This window comes from Carlito syrichta, unplaced genomic scaffold (genome assembly GCF_000164805.1).
Source record: "Carlito syrichta isolate Samal-C Ts95f unplaced genomic scaffold, Tarsius_syrichta-2.0.1 Scaffold304318, whole genome shotgun sequence".
Lineage (NCBI taxonomy): Eukaryota > Metazoa > Chordata > Mammalia > Primates > Tarsiidae > Carlito > Carlito syrichta.
This window is the reverse complement of record NW_007248414.1, coordinates 332,761-346,727: the sequence shown is the minus strand read 5'-3', so window position 1 is coordinate 346,727 and position 13,967 is coordinate 332,761. Positions and strand designations below refer to the sequence as shown.

General features: G+C 51.1%; 1 pseudogene; it reads right to left on the bottom strand.

Moving 5' to 3' along the window:
• Window positions 1-13,967, bottom strand: part of LOC110595777 — a 43,395-nt pseudogene that overhangs the window by 5,968 nt on the left and 23,460 nt on the right.

Here is a 13,967-nt window from a genome sequence, read left to right as displayed (position 1 = left end):
AGGATTGGAGGCCTGATATGCTCCATAGATAGCCGTGGAAGGATGGGTGAATGAGATGGATGAATGGAAGGCTGGGCGGACACACAGGCAGACAGATGCATAGATGAGGTCCTTTCTTGATCATGAGAGGAAGAAAAGCCCCAGGCTACGGATTTCAAGGTTTGGACGGCCACTGCACCTGCCCCCAGCTCTTGTCTTCAGTGTTGGCAACAGCAGTAACATATTCTTACATCAGATTTTTTTTATCAAGGTGAACGTTATATACCATAAAATTAACCATCTTAAAGTGAACAACTCAGTGGCATTTGGGACATTCACAATGCTGCACAAACGCCACCTCTGCCTAGTCCCAAACATTTTTATTGCCCCAAAGGTAACCCTGTTAAGCAGCTTCTCCCCTGCTCTCCCCGCCCCCCAGGCCCTGGCAACCATGCATTTACTTCCTGTCTCTGCAGATTGGCCTTTTCTGGACATTTTGTATGAAAGCAATCAGACATTCTGTGAGCTTTTGTGTCTGGTTTTAAAACAAGACTTTGTGGGCAGTAACAATTAGTCTCTGAGGTCGAAGGAGAATCTGTAAAATGGGCCCACGGCATCCCCTGCCTGGCCACATGTGATCAGAAGACAGAAGAGCCCTTGTGAGCAGCTGGAGCTGAGAAGCAGGAGGAAGGAGGATCCCGGGACACAGGCTTGCCTCCAACCCTGCCGTCCACTGACGGTTAGGAAAGGGGCCCGGAACATGCTCACCTCTTTGGGTTTGCCAAGCACCTTGCTCTGGGCTCTGGCACGTGGTAAGAACTTAGTAGGCACTAGAGTGATCCTCGGCGACTGGTGTGAGGAGAGAGAAAGATTGTCCTCACCTCCTGGTTCTGTCGTGGTCACAGAGGGAGGCTCTCGCTTCTCCATGTCAATACCCATTAACGGCCAGGCACAGTGACTGGCACCTGTAATCTCAGCACTTTGGTAGGCTGAGGCAAGAGGACTGCCTGAGCCTAAATGTTCACGACCAGCCTGGGCACCTTAATGAGACCTCATCTCTACAAAAAAAAAAAACTGGAATTGTAGCACACACCTATAGTCCCAGCTAGTTGGGAGGCTGAGGTGGAAGGGTCACCTGAACCCAGGAGGTCAAGGCTGCGCTGAACCGTGATCATGCCACCGCACTCCAGCCTGGGAGACAGAGCAAGACCCCAATTCAAAGGAAGAAAAAGAAAACACCAATTAACATCAACAAACACAGAATGCTCGCTGTGTCAGACACTTCATCGTGCCTTCCCAACAGCCCTGCAGAGGGGCTATCGGAAGACCCATTTTTCAGAGGCGGAAGTGAGGGCTCAGAGAGGTGAAGAGACTCCCTTCACGCCACCCAGCAGAGCAGCACTGGCCAGGCTAGGCGTGCTTGTCCCAGCAATAACCCGCCACACACTGCCCCTTGCCCTCCTCTTCCTCCTATCGTGGGAGTCTTGCTGTCTGCACGTGATTCGGACCCTGAGGCATAGGCCCCCGAATCCCACCCCCAGAAGCCTTTTTCGTGATCTCGCTGCCCCTCGAGGCCCAACAGGCTCCGGCTTCCCCCGGTTCTCTGCTTCCCTCCGCAGGCGTCCGCCAGAGGCCTCTCTATGGTCCGAGGCTGCCATCTGGTGTCTGTATGGAGAAGAGCAGACGCAGGGGGACATAAGCCGTGAGAATTCCCTGCCCTGTCTGAGCACCCCGGGCCTCACAACTCAGAGAGGAAGGTGCAGGGCGTGGGGCCCTGATCTTGCTTGGACACTTCCTCTGCAATTTGCCTGCGTTTGGTGCACCTGCATTGATCTCAGTCGCTCCCCACTTCAGTGCTACAAGAACTACTCTGCATGCAGCAGGGGCTCTAGAAATGCTTGTGACAAAAAGACAAATACCACATGATTCCACTGATGTGAGGTCCCTAGGGTAGTCACATTCACAAACACGCAGCGGAACGGTCGCTGTTGGGGGCTGAGGGCATGAGAACGGGGCGTTAGTGCTAATGGGGGCAGAGTTTCAGTTGGGGAAGATAAGAACGTTCTGGAGATGGCTGGTGGTGATGGCTGCACGACAATGGGAACGTGGCCGGGTGAAGAGGCTCACGAATTCCAGCACTTTAAGAGGCAGAGGTGAGAGGATTGCCTGAGTCCAAGAGTTCAAGATCAGCCTGGGCAACATGGCGAGACCTTCCAATAAGTTTAAAAATTAGCCAGATGTGGTGGCACAAGCCTGTAGTCCCCACTGCTTGGAAGGCTGAGGTGGAAGGATTGCCTGAGCCCAGCAGGCTGAGGTTGTGGTGGCTGTGAGTGTGCCACTGCACTCCAGCCTGGACAACAGAGTGAGATTTCAACTAAAACAAAAAACAAAAACAAAAACCCAATAACAAACTTGTGAATGAGCTGGGTGGGGTGGCTCATGCCTATAATCCCAGCACTTTGGGAGGCCGAGGTGAGAGGACTGCCTGAGCCTATAGGTTCGAGACCAACCTGGGCCACTTGGCAAGACCTCATCTCTACAATAAATCAAAAGATCAGCCGGGTGTGATGGTTCACACCTGTAGTTCCAGCTACTTGGGAGACTGAGGTGGAAGGATCCCCTGAGCCCAGCAAGTCGAGGCTGTGGTGGCCATGAGCATGCCACTGCACTCCAGCCTGAGCGACAGAGTAAGACTCCAATTAAAAAAAAAGAACAACTATGAATGTACTTAATGCCACTGAACTGGACACTTGAAAGTGGCTAAAATGGTAAATTTTAGGTTATGTACATTGTGTCTCCAATTAAAAAATAAATAAATATATGCAAGTGAGTGAATCAACTAGGAAATGAGCCAATGACTCAATGCACACGTGAATAGATGCATGAATTCTGATAATAATCACATTATGGAATACTTAGTATGTGCAGTCATTGGGCAAAGTGTGTTTCAGCCGGTGAGGGTTTGTATGAAGCCCCGATCTGTGGTGGGCACTGCTTAAGGCGTTTGGATATCGCAATGAGTAAAGCCCCCACGGGGACAGAGCAGACCTTTTGTGGGAGGGATTGTAAACAAGGGGTATCAAAATGCCAGATGGTGCTACAGAGTGAAAGGATGGAGGATGGCTGGGGCAAGGGTGGTTCTTTCAGGCAGGAGTTATCCGGGAAGGCCTCGCTGAGGAGGTGGGGTTTGAGCATGACCCCCTTGATCTTCGTGGTAGGTGCTGTGGCTATCCCTGTTTCACGGATGAGGCCTGTGGGCTCAGGGGGCTCGCTCAGGGTCGCACAGCTAGGAAGTGGTCTGGGCAGGAATTGAACCTGGGCCTGTGAGAGCCCAGTTCTGGAGCGCCTAGACAGTCTGTGGGCAAGTGAGGGAAAGATGGAGTCTCCCAGCTCACGCCCCAAGTCCCGGGGTGTGAGCCTGGGGGCTTTGTCCCCGCGGCCCAGCAGCTCCCAGAGATGAAGGCGCATCGTGTGTCCAGCAGGTGGGGCTGCTGCCCGATCCAGGTGCCCCAGCAGGGTCCGCCCTCTGCGGTCGACGCCAGGCTGGGAAGGGGGGACCGCTCACCTGAAGAGAGGCTGGATCAGAGGCTTCAGACAAAGAGGAAAAGCCCCCTCCCAATATTGCTGGGAGACAGGCAGGCCGGCTGTGGAGTTTCAGCCTGTGGGTCCCTTCCTGCTGCGTGACCGTGGGGCTGGTCTCAGAGTCTCCATTCTGTGTCTCAGAACTTCCTGCTCTGAAGATGACAGGGCTCCACGTGCCCTCTTGGCGGCACTGGGGAGACGGGATGAGCCCATTCATTCGGCGCTATTTCTTTGAGCACCTCCGAGGAGCCTGGGGATTCTGCAGAAAACAGCCAACAAAACAACCCTGCCCCCGGGAGGCGCCAGTCTGGTGGGGGGAACAGTCATCCAGAGAAATCACGTGTGCTTCGTGCTAGGGAAAGGTGACAAGGGAAAAACCATGAAGCAGAGAAGGAAGATGTTGGAAGCATGTCATCAGGGGGTCAGACACACAGAGTGTGAGGTGCCAGGGGAGGCCTCGCTGGCAAAGCGACCCTTGAGCAGAGGAGGTGGGGGGGCCACAGGAGAATCTCATCCAGGCTGAAGGACTCACAGAGGCGCCAGGGGACAGGTGGGGCAAGGGAGAGTGAGCTGGGAGGAGAGCGGTGGGAGGGGAGGTCCGAGCAGGGGCGCTGGTTGTGTGGGTCACCCTGGGAGGCATTGGGCCTGACTCTGACGGGGACGGGAAGCTGGGAGTTTTGAACAGGGGCCTGACCTGACTCTGACCACCATATTAGCAGGACCCTTCCAGCTATTCTGTGAGTAAAGAGCCTGGTACACAGTAGATGCTTAATAAATGGTGTCGTTATACTAGTCAGAATAGCCAGGGTTATGCTCTGGTAGCAAATAAGCCCACATCTTGGTGGCTTGAGGCAACACGTGCTTGTTTCCTGCTCACAACCTATGTCCGTGAAGGACTAGCCAGGCGGGCAGGGACCTTCACCTGGGGATCCGACTGATAGAGGTGCCGCCCATTCGCGATGCAGATGCCTCTCACGTAGATGGAGAAAGAGCACTAAGAGTGGAGCAGTGGCAACGAACTGCTTCTGACCAGAAGCGTCATGATGTGTCCCTGCCACTCATGCCTCATCTGCCAGAGTTCAGTGGAGGCCCAGGCTAGGTGCCCAGAGGGCAGTGACATGTAAGTCCCCCGGTGCTCAAAGAGAGGGAGAGAGGGTCAGCAATGGACACCATGCTTTTGGAGCTGTGATTTCCACAGTGAGCTGCTATTACCAGCTTAACTTTTTAAAAACCAAGATATATAAAGTTATAGCCCTCCCCACCGCCACCTCCACCTCCAATTTGGAGAACCGGGCAACCACCTCTGGCTCAAGAAGGGAGGCTGAGCTGGAATCAAGTGGGGTGTCTGAAGAAGAGCCATGTGGTGGGATCCAGCTGTAGTGACAGCTCTCCCTTCTAGCCCAGCTTCCCATCCGGGGGTCCCAGCATCAGGGGAGACACCTCCAAGTCCTCCCTTCCATCATTTTTTGTTTATTTGTCACTCCCCCCTTTGGAGACAGGGTCTCACTGTCACCCAGGCTGGAGTGCAGTGGCACGATCTCCGTTTACCACAGCCTCAACCTGCCGGGGTCACGTGATTCTCCCTCCTCAGCCTCCCAAGTAGCTGGGACTACAGGCGCATACGGCTAACCCTGGTCAATTTTTAAATTTTTTTGTAGAGAAAAAGTCTCACTATGTTGCCTAGGCTAGTGTCGAACCCCTGGACTCAAGCAATCCTCTAGCCTCGGCCTCCCAAAGTGCTAGGATTATAGGCATGAGCCACACCTGGCCCTATTTATTTACCTTCTAAAGCACATCTCAAGTGTATCCCTATCTGGCAACCCCAACCACAAACCACCATCCAGCCCAACTATGGCCATCCCTCATCACAAAGTAGCCACGGCCTGCCCAGGCCTTCCCCAACTCCCCCACCCCCCGCCTTGCTGCTGTGGTCTCTCTAGATCAAGGGTCCCCAGCCTCTGGGCCATGGACTAGTCCATGGCCGGTTAGGAACTGGACTGCACAGTAGAAGGTGAGTGGCAGTTGCCAGAGAAGCTTCATCTGTATTTACAGCTGCTTGCATTACCGCCTGAGCCCTGACTTCTGTCCGATCAGTGGTGGCATTAGATTTTCGTAGATGCGTGAGCTCTACTGTGAACTGCACATGCAAGGGATTTACGTTGCATGCTCCTTATGAGAATCGAATGCCTGATGATCTGAGGTGAAGCTGAGGCAGTGATGCCAGCACTGGGGAGCAGCTGCAAATACAAATAAACATTAGCAGTGAGGTTTGACATTCCCCCCTGCCCAATCCCACCCGTGGAAAAATTGTCTTCCACAAAACTGATCCCTGATGCCAAAAAGGTTGGGGACTGCTGCTTTAGATGGCCGTCCTAACCATGCCACGTTCCTGCTTTCTCTCCACCAGATGGTGTCGTGATGCAATTCCCTGGCACCGAGGCCATTTGGGATCCAGCCTCTCACCCTCCCCTACTCCAAGCCCATGGGTCCCTTGCCCTTCTCCCCGCATTTCCCGCCCTGTGCTCTTGCATGTGCTCATGCCACTGCCTGGAAGCCCTCTCCTCTGTCTTTAGTGGGGAAACGCCTGCACACCTTCAAGACTGCTAAAAAGCCCCTTCCGGGTGATGCTCCCGGTGTCGCCCTGGCCGGGGGACAAGGCTCTGCCGGCCCCCAGCACATCTTTGCTGCGGTGCCCAGTGTGCAGTTTGGGCATCTGCTTCCATGCCCCCCCCGCCCTCCATGCCCTCCAGGAAATGCATTTCACAAGGAGACCCCCATTCGCACAGCCACATGCGCAGTGGGCACAAAGCTTTCCCCAGTCTCATTTCCCTTTGCTCCCTGCTGCACACAGGAAGACGGAGATTTCATCTATTCTGTTTCCTTTTATAAAAACATGTGAGTCCATCCATTAAATTCACTTCGCCACAGTTAGAAAAACACTGCCCTGGAACCTCCCGCTGGGTGGCAGTCACTGTGTCCGTAATTCTCTCTCCATATCCCAGAGCTTGAGACAGTGATACACGTTTGTTCTCATACGTGAAGGAATGATTCTTTAAATGTGAGTGGATTGTTCAAATGATTATTTGAATGTAGGTCGACTGAGTGAACACATGGACGAGCAAGTGAATGAGTGAATGAGCGAATGAATGGAGACACTGGTTACGCCGTGAGGAGCAGCAGCGTAGTCAGTGGGCTGTCTCGTCCCCTGCACCTTGGTGCGTGGTTCCCCAAGTGTGGTTCTTGGACCTCCCCCGTCAGAGTCTCCTAAAGAGCCATTGAGAGTGGGGGACCCAGTACCCGACCCAGACCCACCAAATCAGACCTTCTGGGCCAGGCCCGGGCGGCTGCATGTTTTAAACCACGGCCAAGTGGTTCTGGGCAGCGGCTCTTAGGGGGCATGGCAAGAGGAGCAGAGCAGCGACCACAGAGGCAGGTGACAACCTCCCACCTCCTTCCTGACCTGCTTCAGAAGGAAAGGGCCTTGGACGAGCCTGCTCCTCCCCCACCACGTCCTGACCTAGCAGTGAGGGGGCGACAGATCCCAGTCCACGCAGCAGAGAGGAGAGTGGATGGCAGCAGTGGTTGCCACGGCAACGCAGATGCAGCACCACCTCCAGTTTCAGCATCTGGAAAGGGGTCAAGCCTTTGGGACAGGCAGGGGGAAGGGAAACTCACTGAGCGTCTTTGCAGCTAACAAAGCCACAGCACGCTGCGTGTTACCAAGCCCTTTCAGGCAAGGAAGCCAGGAAGTGAGGTTCCCATTTTACAGATCAGAAAACTGGGGCGGGGGTCACATGCCAAGTCAGTCCATGGCAGAACTGGTGTTTGCATCCAGCCATTCTGATTTCAAAGTCTGCACTGTCGCTTCTCCAACAGGTGCCTATCTTGGGGATGTGACAGACAAGGACCCAGAGATCCCAGAATCCCGCTGGGACCTGGGGGCACATCATTAGCCCACTATACTTGTCACTATCCGTGGCCCTCTAGAATGGGCACCTATCTGGGAAGGCTCACACACACTCACACACACACAAGCAGAAGTGCTTCCAGAACTTGGCCATGCATGCGTGCATGTAGCACATGTATATGCACACATACAGCCACACGTGCACACACCTCTGCCTGAACACACTTGTGTCTATAGATAGATAAGCGTATCCTGCAAACACACAAGCGGGCACATACCTGTATATACATAGACGTAAACGTAAAATGAACGGCCTTGATGGTCCTGAGCCATCACCCCCCCACATACCCACTTCTCTTGACACGTGACTTTGTGGTGTCTCTCTTCTGAGAAGGGGAGATCTATTTTCCCACCTACCAAATCTGGCTTGGCCACGTGACTTTCTCTGGCCCATGCAATATTAGCAGATACCCTGAGCAAATGTTTGTGGGGTTCTGCCTCCGACTCTGATTCTTGCCTTCACGGTGAAAACACGCCTAGGATATTGTAGGAGACATACAATACAGAACCAAGTCAATCCATGTGTCCCAGCTCAGGCCATCCTAGATCAGCTAACACACAGCCAGCCATCAGAAGTGTGAGGCTAGCTGACACCAGAACTGCCCAGCAGGGCCCAGGTGACTTGTAAGCCAAATAACTACTGAGGTTTTGTGGTTGCTACACGGCATTTAGTCTACTGATAGATAACTGACATACATCGTCGCCAAAGGGGAATTCACCACAGGGAGGGGCCTCGGCAGAGTGTCACCTGGTCATATGGCTTTGCACAACTTGCGAGATAATGTTCTTTTTAAAACAACAGCATTATAATTCACCAACATAAGATTCACCCTTTTAAAGAGTACCATGCAGTGAATTTTAGCATAATCATAGTTATACAACCATTACCATTATCTAATTCCAGAACTTTCTCCACTCTCCCCAAATAAATTCTGTGAGTGGTAACTTCCACTTCCCTCCTCCTGGAAATGATTAATCTGCTTTCTGACTCGACAGATTCACCTGCTCTGGACAGTGTATACCAGTGAAAACATATACTGGCTTCTTTCACTTGGCATGATGTTTACACGGTTCATCCACATTATAGCATGTATCAGTACTTCATTCCTTTTTTGTGGCCAAATACTAGCCCCTTGTGTGAACAGACCACACTTTGTTGATACAGTCATCAGATGCCAGGCATTTGGGAAAAGTAACACATTCTAGCCACAGCCAGTTAAGACTGCTGGCTTGTTCTGCTCTGACTTCTCTGGTCCCACTTTCCCTCGTGACAAGGGCATTTAGGGGAAGCAGATTTGGGGGCCAGTGAGATATATGGGTGTGGCTCATCAGCCCTCTCATATATAGGTTAGTATTATTCATCCCGGCTGCTATGGTTTAATATTTGTTCTCTCCAAAACTCTTGTGGAAACTCCATCCCCAGTATTATGTGGCATTGTTAAGAGGCTGAGCCTTTAAGAGGTGATTGGGTCATGAGGGCTCTTCCCGCATGGATAGATTAATCCATTTGTGGATTAATGGGTCATCACCAGAGGGGAACTGGTGGCTGTCTAAGAAGAGGGTAAGAAAGCTGAAGAGCACGCTCGGCGTGCTTGCCATGTGATGCCCTGTGCTGCCTCAGGACTCTGCAGAGAGCCCCACCAGCAAGAAGGCCCTTATAAGAGGCAGTTCCTCAGTCCTAAGCATCTCAGCCTCCCTAACTCAAAGAAACAGATGATTTTTCTTTCAGGCACTCTGTCCTAAGCAACAGAAAAAAGGCTAAGACATTGACATCGCGATGGCTTCCAGAATAGTCCTACAGCCCCAAGGCCAACTTACCCCCCGTCGTGACATAAAGGGGTGAGACCTGAGGTTATGCTGAATTATCTCAGTGTGTGGTTCGGTGCCCGGGGCCAGGAATGTGTGGGTCAAACGAGGGAAACGAGGTTGGAAATGGACAGAGGCCCCAGCTAGTCCTCAAAACGGGAACGGAAGATTCTTCTAATCATCAGACACAACATATACGGGTGGGTTTAGTTCTCACTGACACCTAATAAAAAAACTTATTTTCCACTTTGGCATGTGCTTGGTAATGCAGCGTATCCCCAGGAATGCAACATATGCCATCATCAACACACCACACGTTTTTCTTCTTCTGTGATGTAAAACATACAAAATGGAGTGGATGAGAATTCTTGTGTCTGTAGGACCCAACCCTGAAGCTGTGCAACAAGCAGCAACCTTGTGCGTGAAGTTACATCTTATTCATCCTAACTTAGTAAACACTCTCTCTCTCTCTCTCTCTCTCTCTCTCTCTCTCTCTCTCACTCTCTCTCTTCAATCCACCATGCCAGAGGAAAGACTAATGTCATTCTTTTCTCCACATAGAAAAGTATGAGAAGAGCATGTAGCCAAAAAAAGTAGGAAATGTATTTCTGAGAGTATTAGGAAGTTAATTAATATATACATCATTTTTCTAGGTTTTGTGATGTTTCTTACCCTTGTCAGTTTTTTAAAAAGTTGTAACAGTGTACCTAAAATTGTATTGATGATTTTGAAATCTTTTTCTTAAGGAAAAATATAAACTTATATAAACTTAACCTCCTTCCTGAAAAATGTGGATCTATCCTGATACACACACCAGTGTACCTTTCCGCTGTGTGTGTGTGTGTGAGTGTGTGTGTGTGTGTGTGTGTGTGCATGTGCCTGCATGCCCCAAGAGCAGAACCTCCCCAGTGTCAGGGGAGGGAAGAGGAATTGCAACTGTGCTCTTAGGAGGTGAGGGGCTCTTTTGGTCACAATTCCACCCTCAGAAATCCCAGGGCAGCTCAGAGACACACCCCAGCACCAGTTTGTCATCCTGGACAAGCAGCACAATTGCTTTTGCTTGTGATGCCATTCTGCCCCACCCCAGACTCCTCCCACCCTTTAAGGCCCAGCCTTCCCTCTCCCTATATCTCCGCTTCTGGAAATCTCGAGCAGCCTTGGCTGTCTCCTGCAAAATCTCATCAGTGAATCCATACTGAGGGTATGGACCGAGACTGAATAACACTTCCCTGGGGGTTATTTGTGAAAGCAAAGCTTATCCCTAAGGAATAAGCTCCTGGTGGTGGATTTTGTCCTGAGGAAGGATGACTGCAGCCTCCCACCTTATCCAGGAAGAGGGACTCCTCCCTTCCTCACTTTCTGCGTGTATTTTTACTTCCCTCACTCTTCTTTCGACTTCTCATTCTCGCTGTATCTGCTTGGCCCCCACACCAGGGCTCAGCACACTTTTCCTAGAAAAGCAGATTGTGAGTATTTTAGGTTTCGTGGACCATATACCGTCCACGTTGCAACTACCCAACTCTGCCATCAACCAGAGACAACAATCAAATGAACATGGCTGTGTTCCAATAAAACTATATTGATGGCTGGGCACGGTGGCTCACGCCTATAATCCCAGCACTTTGGGAGGCCGAGGTGAGAGGATTGCCTGAGCCCATGGGTTCTAGACCAGCTTAGGCAACTTGGCAAGACCTCATCTCTACAATAAATCAAGAAATTAGCCAGGCGTAGTGATATGTGCCTGTAGTTCCAGCTACTTGGAAGGCCGAGGCGGAAGGATCGCCGGAGCCCAGCAGGTTGAGGCTGTGGTGGCCAGGAGCGTGCTACTGCCCTCCAGCCTGGGTGGCAGAGTGAGACTCCTACTCAAAAAAAAAAAAAAAAAACTTTATTGACAAGAACAGACAGCAGACCAGTATCATCCCACAGGCCAGAGTTTGCTGACCCCTGTAAAAGACTTTAAGCTCCTTGAGTGCAGGGCCTGATTCTGTCGTCTTCACCACTGGATACCTAGGGTCTAGAAGCATGCCTGGCATGATCCAAGGCTCAGCACAGATCAGCTGGCTGTGGCTCTCAGTCTGTTATTTTGTTTCCTTCTCCTCTATCCATGAAACCTCACTAAGCCTCAGCTTTTCAGAAATGAACCGCTTGCTCCCAAGTGAGTCAGACAAGGAAAAATGCCTTGCGCCCTAGCTATCAGCAGCTCAGCACACTCTAACAGGGCACTCAAGCAGTGATGGGAGCTTGGTGCTTAATTCAGCCTCTCTGAAAAGCTTAACACCAACCCAGGAGAATCAGGGAGATGGAGAGACCGAGGAAGTCCAGGGAGGGGAGGGCTGGCATCTGCGAGATGGGTAGCCACCTGCAGGCATGCCACGCCATGCTGCTGCCTCCCCTGCATGGAGCCCCCAACCTCTTTCCCCCTTCCCACCATCCTCATGCCCTCATTTGGTGCGTGGTGCTAGGCACAGGGGCTGCCACTCACAGTCTAACAGGGAGGACAGAAAACTAACCCTAGCAGAGACATCGGCATGTGGAACCTCCTACCCCAGTTGTTAATACACAAATGAATGATCAGTTGAACAAAAGAACATTTCAAGGTAAGAACTGGTTCTGTCCGCAGCAAACAGACACACTTTCCTAAGAACCAACACTCTGAGTACCTCTCTACAAAGGGAGGCACTAGAAAATGACTACCCTTGTCCACAGGGAGTCCAGAACAGCCTCGCCCCAAAGCAGAAGGCTGTGCCAAGGGTATGGCATACCAGTTATGTTACAGATGGAACGCTGAGGCCCAGTGGCAGCGTTGACTGCCAGAATGTTACCAATACCATGTCCAAAGTGAAGCTGAAAATGCTTCAGAGAAGACAATGGGATACACAAGTGGGACCCCCCCCAAAAAAAGACCTAGAATTTGTTTATAAAAAATTGTCTATTTAGTCTTACATGTTTAAACTCCAGTCACTTTCAAAGTACTCTCTGTTTAATGTCATATACCTACTGAGATGCTTTTTTCCACTGCTCAAAAGTTTTTGAATTCGCCAACTTTCATCCCTTTTAGAGTTTCTGCCATTTTTTGTTTCACCTCTTCCACATCCACAAAACATTTCCCTTCAAAGACTTTTGCTCTTCTGGGGAAACAAAAAGTCTCCCGGGGGAGATCAGGTGAATAAATAGGGTGGGGCATGTGATTCATGCTGTCTTTGGTCAAAAACCACTGAACACTCAGTGCTGTGTGGGCAGGTGCACTCGTAAAGCATCCATCATGAAATGGGCAGATGTGTTGAAAGAATCTCCAAAAAAAATTCACTGAAGCCAAATGCAGCCTCTCACAACAATGCTAACTGGTACTGGTGCTGATGGGTCCCCAGAACACTTACCTAGCAGAGGAAGCCTGTACTACATGGGGCCCACCCTCCAAAAGATAATTCCGGGTTTTTTTTTTGGCTCCCTCCTCATAAACATGTGTTCTTGGTTTTAGCTGCAAGCACCAGGGCTGTCCATTGCTTCAACATGGAATTCTCAGTCCAGGAGTGGCCAGCTGCCATCTTCACTGAGGTGTCATCCTCACATCATCTGGGAAGCCCTGTCTCCAGAAGTCAGTAGGACAAGGCTTTCGTTTACCTTTAGTGCCGATCAATGCTAGAGGCTTTGCTGATTAGCATAATTAGTTAAAAACAAATGGATTTCAGAGGTGAAATCCATGGCTTGTTAACCAGCTTAATGGATGCTAGAAACAGGCACTTGTTGATGAAATTAATGGGATTCAGGATATACAACTTGTTCGAGACCCTCCCTGCCCTGGCATGAGCAAGGCATAAGAATCCAGCAAGCCCTGGGGTAGCACTTCAGGCTGGTCCCTGATAGACCCTGGGTCCAGCCATTCGTCTCCTGATGTGGCTTCTAGCAATCACAGAGTGTGACTCTGGAATATTTCTATGTCTGCCTTGGATATACTGACTTTAATAAAGTCATGTTGCATGAACTGTTGGGGGCCTCCTTGCTGGTATTAGTTGCTCACTGAATGGCTTTGTAGGGGCAGAATTTTGTCCACGACTAGCTTTCAGGATCACCTGCTAGCAAGGCTAAGAAACAGCAGTTCCTCACTCACTCATTGCTGGCTACCACTGCTAGCCCCGCAAGAGCCTAGACCTGTGAGCTTCCAGATCGGCTTAGGTCTTTTTTGCAGCAATGGCCTGAGGAGTCATTGGGCCTGAAACCAGGGCTTCTCCCACCTGGGCTATTGCTCTGCCGTGTCAGTGGGGCAGGCTGAGATGCATCCACCATCCCTCCGGCACCTGACTGGGCCTCCGGCCAGTAGCTGTCAGCCTGAACATTGGGTGGTTGGGGGAAGCAGACAAGGAAGGATAACGTCTCCAGCTTCCTGAATTCCAGTAGAGGTTGTTCTGCTTCAGAGCTCTCTTCTCTGGGTTGCTGTAGCCTCTAGAGGGCTTTGTAAAACTGCCCCTAGATGATCCAAACCTCAGGCCCAGGCTGCCCTCTGTCCTCCATAGCTTGCCTGGAAATCTCCTGCCTTCTGAAGCTTGTGAGAGTCCAGGAGGCAGGAAGACCAGAGGGAAGGAGAAGGGAACATGTCTACTTGTCATCAGCATACTCCTGCCTGCTTCAGTTGGAC